General features: G+C 41.0%; 1 long non-coding RNA gene across 12 annotated transcripts in view; it reads left to right on the top strand.

The window, feature by feature from the left end:
* The window catches only part of LOC104147940 (uncharacterized), a 213,293-nt gene that overhangs the window by 134,526 nt on the left and 60,850 nt on the right, over positions 1–17,917 (top strand). For 11 of the 12 annotated variants that reach the window (XR_011134834.1, XR_011134842.1, XR_011134839.1 and 8 more), the window contains one exon: positions 11,007–11,146. The exons of the other annotated variant lie outside the window; for it this stretch is intronic. This is a non-coding gene — a long non-coding RNA (uncharacterized lncRNA). The remainder of the gene's footprint in view (positions 1–11,006; positions 11,147–17,917) is intronic. 12 annotated transcript variants of the gene reach the window in all.

Raw genomic sequence — 17,917 nt, 5'->3', positions numbered from 1 at the left:
ACCTGCTACACAGCAAATAAACTAAAGATACAGCTACCCAGGTGATGGTGGAATTTGTCCTGTCCCATTTAATTAGCACAAGTGGTGATGTAGATGATACCCTAAGAAATAGTAGAACTAATTTTCTCTAATTTTTCCATGAAAATGAAATATCTGGGGGGGGGGGGGAGGGGAAACTATTCTGTCACTCATCTCCTACCACACTCGATCCCAGAGGTGTACAGCTTTGGCTAGCAGCTCCTTTTGCAAAGTCTGCTTCATTCTTGCCTGTTCCCTTCCCTTTCCTTCCAGTGCTGCTGTGGATGACTGTCACTCATGGTATACTTGAGGTAGGAATGACAAGGCATGAATTTGGTTGCAAGAGAGTCTCTGTACTTGTAAAGCAGCTGGCTCCAAACTGTGCTGCAAATGAGGTCCTAGCCTGCAATCAGCCCCTGACTCCAGAGAAGGTGCAGCTTGAGGCCACCTCTCCGTGGGGGCTCCGTCCCCCTGGGATTCACAGGCTGCTCTGAGCCTTTCAACAGCTGGCATTAGCACTCTTTTTTTTTTTTTTTTTTGTCTTTTTTCCACACCTTCATGCTACAGGGCTGACATTTGCTAATAGAGAAGAGTTTGTGATAGAAGCAGTGAAAATCTGGAACAAAATTCTGTGACTGGTACAACCTAGCAAAGGAAAATGTAATCCTATTAGCAAGATGAAAATACCATATGCTAGGGAGAGATGGAAGAAGATAATAAAAAGGGATGGTTTTGCTTGTAGAGTAAAAAATATGTACACAAATTCTGTATAACTAATGAACACTGGCTAGATTTGTAAACAATCTTAATGTTCAGAAAATAACTCATCTGACTCATCTCCTCCAGATATTACATTTGGTGACCTCTGCTTTGCCAGAGCATGTTTATTGCTTTTTTTATCTACACAGACCACTGACACTGATTGAAATGACATATCAAAAATAATGCATTTACTTCTGAGTCATGGCAGAGTTGTAAAGCAAAGAATCCTGTGATTCTACTGCCTGAGAATGTCTTTCAGTCCCAGCACTGCTGATAAATACTGAATCTAGTAATTAATGGGATTTTTGAGAGGGATAGAGGTCCCTGAGTTCCTACGAAATCTGTGTGTGTTTCGGGGGGGAATCATTGGACTGGAGAGACCTTGTTAATAATACTCCAGTGGAAGGCGACTCAGTAGTGTGAGCTAAATCCTTGTTAGACATCAGAGAACCTGTATTAGTGCTCAGTCTTCATGCAAAACAGTCTTTGATTCTGCTTTTCAGAGAGCTTGTTTGGGACAAAATTCTTGTGCTCCTGAAAAACTCCAAACTTTCACCTGAAAGGGCAAACATCCTGGGCTGAAGAACTTTGCTGGGACTACCCAGAAATGGAACAAACATGCACCCAAAGAGTTCTTGGGCAAATTTGATTTGCACTTTTCTCTGCAGTCACCCTGTAAGTGAAAATCCTCCTTTCTGCTCTGACCTTGTCAAATGTGTTTGGGGATTTTAAAGGCTTTTCTGAAGCCTGTGCAAGGCTGTGGGAAGGCTGACTCTTTCATATTTTCAGTGAACTAGCAGAAGGCTGCATATGCATTTCCAAGGAAAAGACAGCTCTTTGCTCTGTGCCCAGGACCTGTTTGCACAGCCTATTGGCATCCTGAAGGCTTGCTGTCCAACCATGGCACTGTATGCATCCAAGCATGTGGGTAGAAGTATAATGGCCCTAGAAGAGAAAAGATAGGCTATGTGGTGGTCTCATTCCTGATGCTGAGACTAGACTAGCATGGTGAAAGTATTGCAGGTCATTGCCTTATATACACTTATGATATTTAATGGTACTGTCTCTTGTGTGCCCCATATGAACTGTGTATCGATTCTCAGCCCAAAACAAAAGCTGCTTCTCTCTTTTTCTCAAAGAGCTTGTAGCTTGGATTATATTTTCCTTTTGGATCCTGCCTTGTTTAAGACAATTGTAGAGACAGCTGAGCTTCCCATTTTGAGTGTGGGTGCACAGCTGCAATAGGGATCTCACAAACATACACAATTATGAACTGTTTACCAAGGATCTGTTTTGGGGAGTTAGGACCCATGATCCAATGGCCTTCTTTAAACACCCCAGAGGCCAGAGGAAGCTCCTTGATTACTCTGTGGAGCGTGGATAAGCAACATTTTTTCTGAGCAGAACTGAAGCTTTTTCTCAGAAACAGCAGCATTTTTTCTGAGCAGAACTGAAGCTTTTTCTCAGAAACAGCCACGGGTGCTTCTTTTATGTCACAGGCTTTCCCCCACCCAGGTGTCAGAATATACTCACTGGAAATACAAGCTTCTCAAGGAAGCATTGCTTCTGCTGCTGAGCACGGACCAGCAGAGCTCATAGCATCGCCGGATGGTACTGCTGCGACGCAGGGCAGTAGCAAACAATGATAAGTAAATAAAGGTCAATGTGATTACCAGCCTGCACACAGAGACTTTGTCATGAACTAAAAGGCAAAAGTCTCCACTTCCAGGTGCCATAGCCACATAAAGAATGTATTAATTCCTGGATGTGTCACTAGGGAGATGTCAATAAATTGGAAGGAGTTGAGACGGGAGCAGCCTGTGTGATTATGGAGCTGGAGCACTGGGCTATGAGGGAAGATTAGACAAATGAAAGGACAGGTTAGCCAAACAATAACTAAGGTCAAGAGGGTGACTTGATGCCCCTTTGGAGGCTGTAAAGAAGGTGGTTGTGTGTGGTGGAAGGAAATGTATTTGTATGTCTAACTTGTTGATCTGTGCTTAGAGCTCATCCATTTTTCTTCTGACGTGCAGGGCACCTTTGCATTCCGCACAGCTTTTTAAGGGCATTGCTGGGATCTTGCTGAACTTCTTCCCACAGTAGTGCTGAGGGGATTGGCCATGGCCAATGAGGCTGCAACCCCCCCGAGCGCAGCCTAGGTCTGCTCCTTTGAGGTCGCGACTTTTGATTGTCTTGATCTTCTGCATGAAGTATTTGTAGAGGGAGATTCATTCTTGCGCCCTTCTGTCCTCCCATTGGTTTTTTTGAGACTCGTAACTAGATGAAAAAACAATTACAGGAAACTAGGTTTAATAGCAGGAAAAGTATTATTGGTGAATTCTTTGGGACAGTAGATTAACGTCCCAGGGAAAAGAGTAAGAGTTTAAGAGCAGATAATATGAAACCATGGAAGGAGGGAGGAACTTAAGATGAGGTGGTCTCACTTTGACTTTTTCATTTGTGACCTGATTTACATTCCAAAGGTGTTTATGTTTCAAAAAAAGAGAATTAACTTGCATTGAGGTTTCCTTAGTTGATTTTTTTCCCCCCTTTACACACTGAAAATCTCAGTGACTGCTACTATTTTGCTGAAAACCATCCAATAAACATCCGTTGCCATTTGCGCAAATGGGGAGCAGAGTGTTAAACTGCAGCAGCTCGTATAGATTTTAAGTGGGCCAGGATTTTAGCTTGAACATTTTATTGCTTTTGATGGTGGCAACCTGCTTTCTTTTCTTTTCTTTCTTCTTCTTTGAAAGCCTCTACTTTGTACTACGCAAGTACACGTGTCCTGTGTAGCAGAAGAATTGTAGAAGTGACTATAGTTTTCCTTTAAAAAAAACCAATGTGACTATATAATGACACATTCCCCAAACACATCCATTAGAACCCTGTTATAAGATGAACGTTGCTGACTTAGAAGACAATAATAACTGTGCATTTTCCCTGTAATAATGTGGTATTATGTAACGTTAGCCATTATGTAGAACTTAAAGTACAGTGATTTCTGTCAGGTACCATGTAGAGGAAGGTGGAGTGCCAGCAAAAGTAAGGATTTTTATTGCCTTTGAGAAAATTAGTATTGTGCACTAAGAAATACAATTTGAACAATTGAAGGGGGGGGAGAAATCTGTCCTAGAAACAAGGAGAAAACCACTAAGATTTGACATTTTATTAACAACATGGAGGCCCATTGTTATCCAAATTCAGAGGATTTTGAGTTGCGTTTTTAAAAAATAAATTCTATTTCAAGCCTATAATGCTCTGTGCAATTGTGTAGATCATTCAGAAAACCAACAAAGTATATAATTTTGCAAAAATTCCTGGAAAGCAACTGTTGAAATAGTTGTTTCCTGAATTTCCAGTCTTACCTTTCCTCAGTCAGAAGTAATGAGTCAGCCTGTGAAATGTGTACTCAAACTAGATTGAATAGCGAATACCTGCAAGAAGTTGCTCACTAAGAAGTGATAATGGCAACTTTGTGAAAGCTGAGGTGAGGGTGGAGGTGGACAGAAGGTGCAGCAAATAATTTTAATTTCATTTGATTGCTGTACCTAACAAAGATTGCAGCATGTGAGGCAACTGACAGATGCAAAAATTAGGACATTCAGTTCTAAAAGATAGCCCTTAATTGTGTGAGCTAAGAGGGTTAATTACAGTGGAGCAGCTTGTTCTGTGTGACTAGCAGCTAGAAATGGAATGCAGCAGTCTTTTATTCTCAGCTATTATTACTGCTCATATTCTGTAGCATGCAGTAAAATGAATTAATAGAATATTTTATTCATTATGACTAATAAGTCTAGTCCAGTAAAAAAAAAAAAATCCATACCACACTCCAGACTTTATCATGTTAGTCATTAATCCCATCCTGGGATCTTAAGCATGTACTGAGCTACTATATTGCTTCCATGCACTAAGAATGAAAACACTATCATTAGCTGATATTAACAAATGTTCACAAATCATTGCAAGACTGACTTGTATGTTGAGCCAGGGAATTTAAAAGGTGCTCAATGATCTGTGTCATTAAATTCAGCTTTGTTTTATCCACTTGGATACTTTTTAGTGTTTGTGTGTGTTCATAATATAGGGAAACCTCTAAGTAATAATGCTGACCAAAAAAGTGTTTTTCTGTATAGTTCTCACAGTTTTGTTGTGCACTAATTTCCTGTCAACTGGGCTGACACACCAGCATTTCCTTCTCTTGGGTGCAGAAAAGGGTAAAGATGTCCAGACTCTATCCCAGGGATTAGATGCTGTTGAGGATGACAAAAATGGGCTAGAAACCTTCATAGATAGGAACACTCGGAGGAGAATTTTCAGAAGAGCTCTACTTCCTGGATACTAACAAAAAGTTTCCAATTTTTCAATAAATAGCACACTGAGTGAAAAAATCCACATTTTTGATATCCACGAGAAAGCAATATGGACGCACACAACGGGGCATGTTATGGAGCTCCTGCTGGTACCAGCCTAGCTGCAGCAATGACATGGCACGGAGAGCCTTGCTAAGATACTAACTCAGGATTCAAAATGGAGACGGCCATGTTGGTACGGGTCTGAACTGAAGTCCATCCCTCTAGTTTAAGCTCCTTTCCTTGCTGAAAATGTGGTGCCATACTTTCTGGTTGCTGTGGTCTCTGCAAATTCTGGTAGGGTCTTGGCACCATGCTTTGTTGCATGATACAAACATTCTGGTGGCATGCGTTGCATGGAGCAGCTGGAACCGTTCCGCTCCAACTACGAGCATTTCAGCACGTGAAAAACTGAGCCGTGCCCAGCGTCCTCGCTGTGCTGCACCAGCCACGTACCCAGTGACATTGGTACTTTGCGCTTGCTGTCATCCTGTAGTCCTCCCTTCCAGGCGATATCTCTGCTGTCTTTGAGAGCTTTTTTCAGCAGGGGCTCCTGTGTTTATGCAATGGCTGGTAGGACTCAGAAGACTGCATGATGCTGCCAGGCATCAACCTAGTCTAAACCAGGGCAGGCTGCTGATGCGCCAGGCATGAGGCACGTCTCCCGTGCCTGATGAGATGCACTATTTTGGGCAACATCTTTGACTTGTAGAAGTCAGTGTCAGACTAATGGTTTCCCCAGCTCTCTTCCTAGGCACTCTTTCTTAGAAAAACAATTTCAGGTGAAGTGAACAAACAGTAACTCTATAATTACCATGAAATAAATAGGTGCAAGCAGATGTTAAGATTTTTTTAAAAAAAAAAAGTGAGGTTCATCCTCAAATACAAATACACATTTCTGTTGAGTAGCCAAAGTTCACAAAAGTCAGAAATGAGGTGAAAGATACTAGAAAAGAGATTATAGATTCAAATTATCTTGGGTTTGGATATTTTTTTTTTAATCAGGGTATTTGCTCTAGAAGTGAAACTAAGGGCCATGGACTTTTGAATGATTCACAGAACCAAACTGTTTTATTCAATTATTTTTAACTTGTTTTCAAGTTTATTCTTAGTTCCCTACACACACACACACACACACACTGGAAAATTCAAAGTGGAAAAATTTCTTGGAAGGCAGAGGCAAGGGGTGAGAATTTTTCTTGCAATTTTTTCTTGCTCTTGAAAATCAAATTCCTCATGTTTTTAAGTGGTAAGCACTCTTTAAAGTCCATGTACTGGCTTACGATTGGTGAAACTTTCCTACCAAAGTATAAAAATCAAGGGCCAAAAATCTTCTTGCCAGATTGTTTTCATCTTGATTTAAAAGCTGTTTTTCTTGGGGGGGAGGGAGGAGGAATGCATAGGCAGAAAGGAACCCAGAACAAATCAATTCATGCAGAGCTTTTTGCATGCTACATCAGTTGCATGTCTGGCATTTATATCTAACGCCTTTGTGTTTAATTTCTTGAGACCAAAGAATATGCAGGTCTTTGCTGCATCAATATTTCCTCTTTTCCACCTGCTTGCTAAACACATTGCACTCAGTAGTGAATTTTTCGGTCACTTGTAGGTTATTCTGTTTTGTGTGTGTGTGCAAGTTGTGTTTTGAAGCTCAAATGCTGAAAATCCCTTTCCCTCCCAAAATGCGATTCGTTCTCTCTCTCTCTCTCTCTCTCTCACTCACACACACACACAATATTTTCATGGCAGCATGTACATGTAATTCAAATTAATGCTAGTATGAGCTATACATTCACATAAAGGAAAATAGATCTTCAGAAGATGATAAACACAGCCGATGTGACCGTGTTTGTGTATCTGCAGCAGATGCTTTGTCAGTACAAATCACGCATTCTGGTTTCTGTCTGCTTGGAGGCAGGTGTAAATGAGAACCCTTTGTTTTAAGAACTTTGGATCTACTGATGTGTTCTGGCTGTTTATTTTTGCACTTAACCTTAAGAAAGATTCCATAGACTGTTGTAATGTTAAATGTGACTCTTTCACACAAGGGCTGCGAAGAGCACTCTGATTTGCATAGGTTAAAATCACCACAGGTAGCTTTAATTTCTGCGCTCTCTGCTCCTTCAGGACCTATGCAATACAGAAAGAACCTTATTGATACAAAATAAAAATGCAAATATTCACAAAGAGGGAACCCATCCTTGAAAAATCTGAGCCTTGGTATCTTGGCTGCCTTCTCCATCTCTTCTTTTCCTCTGTTAATTTCTTATGCATGAGTTCTTTAAAAGTGACTTTGCTTGCTGGGCAAGTTTTCCCCACGTTCTCTAGCTCTATTTAAAATAATAACACACTTCCTGTGGGTAACCTGTCAGTTAACTGCAGAGATTCACTGGGTTGATACTGTTATTATTACACTGCCTGTGAGCTGACCTGCTGAATTGCCATTTCTAGAAGTGCCACCTGTTAAAATTGATCAGCTCTCACCATCAGCTCTCACTGCAAAAAACACAGCTGCATATATTTCACTGTCTTTTTTCCTTCAAATAAAAATACGTATCAAATCACCCTTCTCTCTTCCCAAATGGCAGATGGCTACCAGAGCCTCTCTCTGTAAGGCAGATGCTATCAGACTTGGACGTATGTGCAATGACAAAATACTAAACCATAGGAAATGTCCACAGGTATTTGGCAGGATGGCACATTCCTATTCAGATAGAGATGGAGAATAAGCTTGCTTTCTCCCTATTGTTTTTGGTGATGATCCAGATGCATGATAAAATCTTTTGTGAAAAATGTCAAAGGAGGTGAAAAATCCTCATTGTGTATTGAGACGCTTAAAAAAAAAAAAAACACCTTTAAGTGAAAACGTCAGGAATTTTGTGGCTCTTGGGAACGTTCTTCCTCATTCGTGAAGCACATCCCCAATGGGCTACTGCTCATCCTGAGGACATCAGCCACATGGACCAGAACCCCAGACAGAATCACTCAAACCTATAGGTGATACCTGCTTCTGGGCTGAAATTGCAAACCTGTGTGAATTTTGTATCACTATGAAATTTCATACTAAGATGAGGGTCTCACAGCAGAACCTCAGAAGCCTACAGTTAAGCCAGTGTGAATAATGAGAGTTCCTCTCTCTGCTAATAAACATATTTTTATATATGCTAAATCACATAAGTGGGTAGAGAGAGAGTTTGTATATAAGGGAAACGTTTTCATGGGTAAGCCTTGTGAAGTTAAAAGTACAGATTGGGGTAACCGTGGTGACTTTTGGAATTAGAAAATGAGAAAGGAATACATGAGAGAAATAAAGTTGTGGAGCAAACAGGAACAAAATTGGACTCTCGTATGACATCAGTCCATAAAATGCAGTATTCCCATGAAACTCTGCTAGACCAAAGGGATGCTGAAGAATCTGATCTTCAGAAGTCTTTTCTCAGTCTTGAGTTTCAACTATCTCTAGGTTTGGGGATTTTGAGTGAGGGAAGGTGGTGTTAAGACTAGCTTTACTTAATCATCTTTGAACTCAGTGCTGCTGTAGTAGCTGCTTACCTGTTTTCACACTGTCCCTAGAGCTGAAAATTTTTCAGTTAGCAGGGCTAAGCTGCTTTCATTGAGTGTCGTTTTGCTTCTTTTGCTACTTTAAATAGTTACGCCTTTTGAGCCAGTTCTCTTTGGTATTGTTTAGCTAGTCTGGCTAGCTGAAATACTCCATTTTGGCTGCTGTAAATGGTTTTTGCCCTTTGTTTGAAAACGTGACAAAAAGGAGCTATCCATGTGCTTCATAATTAAGAACTTTTTAATGATATGAAAAAATACATTTTCAGGTTTCCTCAGCAGTGTTCAGTGTTCTGGGCTGCTGTCCTGCTCTTTCTATGGCAGATTTGCTGAATTGAGAGTTTTAATAGGTGAAGAAGCCAGAAACAGAGGCTTTTGCAATTAAAGCCAGTTTCAACGGCCCTGAAGCAGCACAACTCAACGGAACTGGAGCGGGCTAGGACAAACGGGGATGGTCAGGAACTTGTTTTGTGGTAAAATCGAGTTGGCTGTTCCCACCTGTTTCAGGGACCCAACACCCCTCTCCCCATGCTGGGTGTCCTGCTCTTCTCAAATCACCCTGCAGCTAACTGGCTGCCATGCTCAAAGTACAAGTTGCTCGCTGGTTGTTATCCCATTGCTATAACCTGCCTCCTTGCAAGGAGCACCTTGATGTGGTCCCTCAGCCTGCCTGTGTTAGCCTTGTCGTTGTGCCTCTGTAAGCATAGCCACTGCAGTGTGTTGAGTCTCTGGGTTCAATGTCAGAGGTGTCTTGCTACCTCTGCATGCTCTCTGAAATTTGTTCTTGGTTTAGTTTTTATTTTCTCTGTCTCTGTGCAACTTTCTATTTTGGAATCTAGTCAACAAAACTACACTGGTATGTGACAAGTGTAAAGAACTATTATGACATGATTTCCAAAACGTCAGTAATTAGTGATAGGTGACTTTCTAGGTATTTTTTTAGAAGGAGCTTTCTTCTTCCATCTGCTCCCTGCCTGCCTCCCATAGCCCAGCTCCTAAACTGAAGATGCTTCTTGAGAACATACCAGAATCACTTGGGTCTTCAGACTGAATCGAGCATTGTATAAAAACCAGGCACTCCTGGGATTTCATTTATCAGCTGCTTTTTCTATTCCAGCATTTCTAGAATTCAGCCCAGAGGCGTTGGAAAAAAAACTTTAAGATGGAAAATTTAGCCTAACTTTTTGAGTTCAGCTGTTGGTGGCCAGGGCCAGCAGAACTCTTATCTGCTGGGCACTGTTACTCATGGAAAGTACAGGAGGGATTTTCTGGTTTTGTCCTTTTGGAAGGAAGGGATAAGCCTTTGTGCTGAACTATTGTATTTGGTGAGCTATTTGTGAGGCATATTTAACTGTCATTAGTGTAGATATCAGTTTTATTTAACTATAATCAGTGATGATCAGTGTATTCTAAGATTTTGAGCTTTTTTTATGCAATGTTGTAATGCCTATAAAGTGTTGCATGGCTACTATGAATGGCAAATAAAATGGATACTTTCAGTCGAGCAGAGCTATACTAGGGAGAGGAGAGAACGGGAGGACCGCGTCCCTATGTGGCTCTCGCCAGGCCCGCACGTTCTCAGCCTGTGACAGGAGCACTTGCATGGTTACGCAGCCTCTTCTCCCTCCCAGGCTGAGCTGCACCCAGCTTCATCTTCATCGTCTGAGTAGTATCTTTGGGCTGTTTCTGATAACGTTATTACTGAAATTTAAGCAAAGGGGCTTTATTGCATATTTCACTTCTTCCTGGCAGCAGTATTGGTGCTGCCTCTGGTGTCTGAAGCACACACTGGAGCACTCTAGGACCTCAAGCAGAAGCCAGTCTCCAGAAAATGACAGTCGGAGGCTATGAGCCAGAGTATTTGCCTCCCTTTCATTAGAGGCCAAAGCACAATCTTATGTAAATCCCATTAACCAGGACCTTTGGAGAGAGAAACCATTCATCGTAACTACATGAAGCGGGGAGGCAGAGAGGGCAGGGCGTCTTTCACAAGGAATGGCGCCGAGAATTTATATGATAATATAATGCTAAGTCTCACAGAAATTTGAATGGGAATGTGTTCTCGCAGCAGATGGTTGTGTTTAAAGAGACTGTATAAAATAATCTACTGCGTCGAGGCCGGTCAGAATGGGTTTTATTCTGTGCCTTAACAGTCTGATCTCGTGGTATTTTTGTGTTAGTTTTAATGGAGGCTGAGTATTCTGGGGGCAAGTCACCTGGAGCCCTAATGAAACAGAACAGGGTTTTTCATTCTTGTACTGTGACAGAAATTGAAAATCATTACCTTAGTTCTTGACGCTCTTATTTTGTTAGACGTGACCTTCAAGCAGAGATAATGAGAGAGAAATTCTTGGGAAAAGCGCAAGGAAAATAGATGCTTCTAACATCACGAAAGAAAAAACCTATGGTCGTTCTCAGCCTTTGGTTGTTCCTCTGACTTGATCCAGATTATGGTGAGTGACTCTATCCAGCTATTTTCTTTGTTCTGGATTCAGGTGCCCATCTAGATAGGTGATCAGTAGGTTGCTTGTACAGTAATATGGTGGCTTAAATGGTACCCGATTCCAGTCCTAACCGTTATGAATTATTTCTTTAGAGGAGTGTTGATAGGCAGAGAGCTTCTAAAACAAGAATGGAGTATTTTGGGAGGGGTAGCACAGACCAAAACTTTTCCACAGTTGATTCCCATCCCTAACTTTATTTTGTGTGACAAGGAAAGCACCTCCCACAGAAAACAGCTGTGTAGGATCTAAACACTGCACAAGGGAAGGATTGTTACAGCACCTTGATTCTGTTGGTTAATTATGTTAAAAATGCAAATTTTGTATCTGTTTTGGACTTTGCTGACTTCAGCTTGTGGTCACTGGATCCAGTTATATCTTCCTCTGTTAGCATCGATGAGAGATTAGCGATCACCTAGTTAATCCAAGAAGATTCGAAGAACTGCACACTGCAAAGCCAGGCAGTGAAAACTGAGTTTAGATAATGCTTTGCCCTAAATGCACACAAACACTAGCATCTATTCAGCATGAGAAAAGAGATTGGCTCATTTGCTTCCTTTCAAGAAGGAAGCATCTTTGTTATTTGTATAAGTCAAGTTTTTACTGATGAAAAAAATATCAAAAGAGAGTATGCTGCTTGCCTGCAAAAATGTCTAGTGGTGACCTCGCCAGAGCGTTTAATACAGCTGAGGGATTTATCATCCTTTAGCAAAGCTAAGGTTGTTGCTAGCTACCAGTATGTTCCTCAGCAGTCTGACCATTGTTTTCTGTCCAACAGAGTCATTGCTCTGCATTTTTGTCACTTGCATGATTAGAATCAAAGTAAAATAGACCTGGGCTTTTATTAGCATCATCGCTGCTGAAGATACACAGAAGTAATTTATGGTAATGGATAATAATGGTAGCACAGTGACCTACGGTGTGGGTCAGCACTGTGCTTGAAGCAGTGCTGGCTGGGACCTTGTAGCTGGGTTCTCAGCCAGTGAAGAGATCAGCATAACTTCCCTACAGTCAGTGGATTCGCCATGGTACTGCAGTTTAGAGATTTGGTTTTTAGAACAAATTTGAGAGAGGAGTCAGGAAAGCGAAAAAAATGAGAGTAGAATAGTGATAGGATAATAAGGACAGCAAGACTTTCTTTCCGACTTTTAAGATGGGCTATTTAATTTCCACGCAAACATGGCCAGAAGGGACTTTAGTATAATGTCTTATCACAAGGATAAGCATTAGTCTTAACGCAGGAAAGGATTAGAGCTTGTAAATAGAAAATTAACAATTCATAGCCAGCAAGAGCATCAAGAAGGAGGTATGTTAATTCAGCAGTGGAACGCAAGAGGAGATCTGTTGATGTTTCTGAGGTTATCCCAGTGTAAAAATGGTGCAAGAGAATCAAGTTCTTGGAACGTGTTACTGCCAGTTGACTTTATTTGTACGAAGTCTTACCAGGATCAAATCCTCAAACGTTACACACAAGATATCATATTAATACTGGAAAAAGAAGAGTCGGGTCTGACTTTAGGCTGTCCTTTTCCCCTTCTTGCTCGTGGGCATCAACGTGGAAGTCAGCGAGCCAACACAACAGGTGGAAGAGAGGGATCAGGAGAATGTTTGCCTTTATGCCAGAAGAGATCTGAAAATCCAAATGTTGTTTCAGGGAGACCATGTCTGGTAGCAGCCTGCTACAGTGTTCTGCAAAGACATTTGAGTGCTCTTTGCTTTGAACTGAGCTGCAATTTGTCTTTGTAGATATCTCTAATACATTAACACAAATGGTGTCATGGTAGAAATGCATTTTGATGCTGCATGATGTTGCTTTTAGTAATTCTCCTCCTTCAGCAAGTGAACACTTCCTTGCTCATTTGTATTCATTGTTTTGATGCTTAACTTGAAAAATGTATATTATACAACAAGCTGAAATCCATGACGAATAAAAGAAAAGAACCCAAGAGGATAATAAGTATCTCAGCACTGCTGTGATGTCTCATGCTGCTAACATCACAGCTGCCAAAGCCACTACTGCTGTGCCAGAGAGGAGAGGGTGTATAACACTGAGCTTTGTTTCATGAAGTGAATCATAGCCTGCACTGCCCAGGAACCATTGGAGATCAAGCTTGAAGATAGCTACAGTTTTACCTGAGCTGTGAGTTGCAATGACTCCCTTGCAGTGTTTGTCTTTTTCTCAGTCTACTGTATCACCACGCTCAGGTCAAAGCTGTGAGTTCACGTCTGTGTACACGTGCTCCTCGAATTATGTTCAGTTGCATGACAAGAAAAGTAAGGAATAGTTTATTATATATTTATGGCTTTAAATATATAGCATCTATCTTGGCATTACAGTATGGCGCTTATGCTCTGTAGGAGAGCTCAAGTCATGAATTTTTTCTGGGACAAAATCAGACCCATCAAACAGAGGTCAAATGCTCAGTAGTTTTATTCACATAAAGCAAGGTTTCGTGTGAAAATAGTAAACATTCTTCCACCCTCAAATGGTGAGAGATGTAGGGATGTATGTCTTTTGGACATGCAATCAATTGGAAGTGGAAATCAAGGAAGTTGTTTTGAGTAGCAGATGCAGGTTTTGCCCTTTCCTGTTTCCAGAATATTGTATCTTATTGCAGTATTTTAACAGGTAGTTTCATAAGCCATAGCACCAGTGAAGCCTGCTTTCTTACAGAGTTGTCTCAAGGCTGAGCTGCCGTGTCTTTGATGTTTAAAAAGAGTTGAGTCTGTTCCTTTAGGAATATTAATACAGGATTTCTGATATATTCAGCCACTTACTTTCACGAAGCTTACAGGAACATAACATCTTCCTGATCTCAGCCCCACTATTGAATTTGGCTGAAATCTGCCAGTAAGAAATCTCAGGTAACAGATAAACTCACACTGACAGACACATGCAGGAGATGGACCCATATACTGAGAGACCTCATGGGCCTTTTTTCTGTACCAAATGAGACTAAAAATTATCACTGATGTGGGCCAGGCTGCAGCAGAAAATATAGTCTTAGGCAGGATCCTCTGTGTAATTTAATTTGTTCTAGTGGTTGTGCTAGTTGCTGCTTTATCGTTTGCCCTTCAAGAGTACCCATCTTCCTGTCAGAAAAAGTCCTTGTGAAAGCTGTCTATTGGCTGAGTGGAGGAGGATTTGAAGCGTGTCCCTCATGCTTTCCTCTATCTATCTCATTTTCCTTTAGATTTTCATGTTTACCACTGCTTCTTACACTTGATTCCCCATAGCCGGAGATTAGGAGCTTCAGAGGAACGTTAGGAGCAAAAGTCCAGATCCCCAGCACCTTTGCTGGGAACAGGGCTCTGGAGGCTCTGGACTCCTTTGAATAGATTTTTTTCAGTTGTCTCTCCCCATCCCTTTGTTTAGACATGGGCGCATACCCTTGTCTTACCCTTGAAAGGCTAAGAAACTTTCAGGTTTCGCTTATTAATTCTGAAGGTAAAGGACAGAGTGAGAGTTTTGCATTGCCATTGAATTTTAAGAAGACTGCAGAAGTAAGTGGAGGTTAGTGAGAAAAAGGCAAGATGGTATTTGAAGCCAGCACAAGAAAGAGACTGATAGGGATTGGAGAAAATGGTGGGGGGAAGGATATCGCTGTTCTTACTAAAAATATTCTAAAGCTAATAAACACTCTCCTGAACTCCTTTAATCTCCTGTCCTTTTAGTTCATCTTTCATCTTTCCAGCTCATCTCTTGACATATATTCTGAAGCATTTCTTCTAAGAGAAAAGCATCAGTAGTTCAAACTCATGATCCCAATTGGGAAGAAAGTTCTTCTAACGCTTCTACAGATGTCAGCAGCACTTTAGGTATAAACTTGATGTGCAGGGCTGGCTAGTCAGGAGTGTTCTCTAGGAGGAAATCAAACTTCTCTCCATTTCAAGTGTAAAAAGCAAGAGCTGTAGTGAATTAGAATAAAGCCTTTGATAAGTACTGCACTCAGCTTGTGTTTTGCTGTAGAGAGCTGAGCCTCTGCATGAGGCAACACCACATAAATGTGGTTTTCCAAAGAAGGTCCTTAGGCAGAGCCTAGTTGGGTTTGTGAAATGATAACGTCCAAGTTAACACACACTGCACCCCACAGTCCATATTGAGGTCCTGACTCTGCCAAGTGTTCTCCAGCAGGAAGGGAGAGTTCACCAGGCCTTACCTCCATGGGATGAAAATCCCAGCTCCCAAACAAGTTCTTTTAAAATGAAAACCTGTGGTGGAAAGGAAAGCCAGAAAATCAAAGTAGAATGAAGGCCCTCAGTTGTATTTTTAATAACAGATGTAATTATCCAATAAAATGCAGCTGAACAGTGCAGTGATGGATTTTGGAGCTCCTTCAGTCTCACACTGAAGCTAGCTGTCTCCTAGGAAGTCATGCTGTAGTGAAGCATACCTTCTTGGGCTCATCACAGGAGGACCTAGTTGTGGCCCAAGTCATGTTTGACACCAGTGTAATCTAATCTCATTGTGGTCGCTGAAGGTTAATCGTGTGCTCCAGGGTGATGTGGGGTTCAGCACCCTCTATTCGCATTTCTTTTGGAACAGACTCTGGTATTAAAGGAAAGGTTTTGGTTATTCCGTATATAGTTGTCTTTTAATCCAAATTTTGCCTTGTGATAAGGACTGGGGAATCCTTTATTTAGTTTTGAGATAGCATGGATTTTTAGCATGTAGGCATACCTGTAAAAACCATTAATAATCAAATAACTTTGCTAAGTAAGCAACTATGACAGAGTAGTTATTTATTACTATTTATGATGACAGATTTATCTTACCAATTTCTCCAACACATTTCTCCAGAGAGAATTAGACACAATACTTAGTTTAACCTGTGACAGGGCGAAAATGTTTCTATAAATACTTAACAGCTCATCCAGAGAGATTACAAAAATTCATATGTCCTTCACAGTGTCAGGTTGGTCATTGAATCTGATTTTAAAATTTAGTGGTTTTTTTTTTTTTGTCCAGGAGAAAACCTGGTGATTTTAAAATAGGGAAAAAAGTATATGCAGAGAAATCAGCCTTGAATCCTGGAACCTTGGATTTTTTCTTTTCTTTTCTTTCCTCCTCCCCCTCCCCTTTTTATTTTGATAAAGAACACTGGGGAACAGATTGCCAGACATCTTTTAAGACTGTCTTGGTATTTGCTTAAATGGCACTAGAGGCCAAAATGGTTGTGCCTGCCAAAGTGCGTGGGCAGCCAATTTACTTGTAAAAGCAACCATTTGTGCCTAGAGATGAGGCAGCTGATCTCTTAGCTACCTCCATTTTCTTGGTCTAGGCAGAATGTTTACGTGGAAAGGTGGGGCATTTTCCCATTCCTTGGTGCAGCGTGCTGTCTGGGCAAAAAAGATGAGAAACATTTGGAGAGAGAAATAATGCCATCCTTAATATTCAATTTTGCACAATTTAGTTTTGTCTTAGCAATGTGTCAGACAAGGGTGGGAGTGAATCCTTAGGAGGGCATTCATGCTGCCCAGCATTGGGTGCCCAGCCTTTTCATTTAGGCAGCTGAGTCCGATGCATAAAATCAGACAGTGCACATACCCTTCTTTGTCTTCTTGACTCTTTAACGTTAAAGTTTTTTGGAGTGAAATTTAAATCCATGCAGGGTGTAGAATAAGGTCTGTTTGCTTCTTGGATTCTCCTAGAATCTTGCTCTAGAGACTTAAATTACATTCATCTGGTCACTTGGTTTTATTTTGGCCCTCTGTAAAGAGACCATTTCATCTTTCATGCACATGAAAATTCCAATTTTCTTCTTGTTCTTTAATGGCAGCTCCCAAAAATGTCATTGTGAGTTACTTATTTGCATAGACTTTCTTATAACTCCCCTAGAACCTCATCCATCACTCTGTATCATGAACAGATGTCTTTCCTGTGATTTCTATCCATGCTGGATAGGATGCCCACTAGCATAATGCAGTGTATCAGACTCGGAGAGTGAAATCTCGTCTCTGCCATTCAATGGGAAGTTTGCTGTCATACCCAAAACTTTGCGTAGCAGAGCCACTGCTACTTTACACCTGGTGAAACATTGGTGCTGTTCCTTACCTGTGCCAGGATGCAGCTGAACTCGCTGCATTTGGGTATGAGTGCAAAGTTTGGCTGTGTATCTACGTTCCTCCCCCAAATTCTGAAGCTTCCGTGTCTGTCAGTCAGCTCGTTGTTCGATTCCCTGAACTTCCTACACAAAAAACAGATCAGAAAGAATATAAACAGCAATGTTTGTTTGATCTTTCAGTACCTTTCTAGGAAAAAGTTAATAACAAATGACCAGGAGAAAATTTCCATTCATTTATGTGGAAGTTTTCCTTGAGGAATGTGCTGCAGCACTATATAAAATACATTAAAATAGGCAAATCATTTATTTAAATTTCAGGTTTTCACAGTTCTAAAACCTACTCTAGTTTACAGCAGGCCTGAGGAACTGAAACAGCTGGAAAAATAATGAAAAACGTTCCTTTGGGGCTCTGTCCATATTGTGGGACGAATGCTGGAAAATTGCAAAATTGTATCCTGATTTGTTTGAAATAATGCAGGAGAAACCGTAATGCACAAGTTAGATTGGTTACCAAAAAAAAAAAGGCTCCCTTTGTTCCTACATAAGCAGGTAGACATACTTATTTTCCGTGCTGTTCGTTGTGTAACTTGACTCCAGTTCCCTTGCTGATACTATTTCAGACACAGAAGTAAACCAGGATCATCTAGATCATTTATTT

Source organism: Struthio camelus, chromosome 16 (genome assembly GCF_040807025.1).
Source record: "Struthio camelus isolate bStrCam1 chromosome 16, bStrCam1.hap1, whole genome shotgun sequence".
In the NCBI taxonomy this organism is placed as follows: domain Eukaryota; kingdom Metazoa; phylum Chordata; class Aves; order Struthioniformes; family Struthionidae; genus Struthio; species Struthio camelus.
Note: the sequence above shows the minus strand (reverse complement) of the source record. Positions and strands in the feature narration are given on the sequence as shown.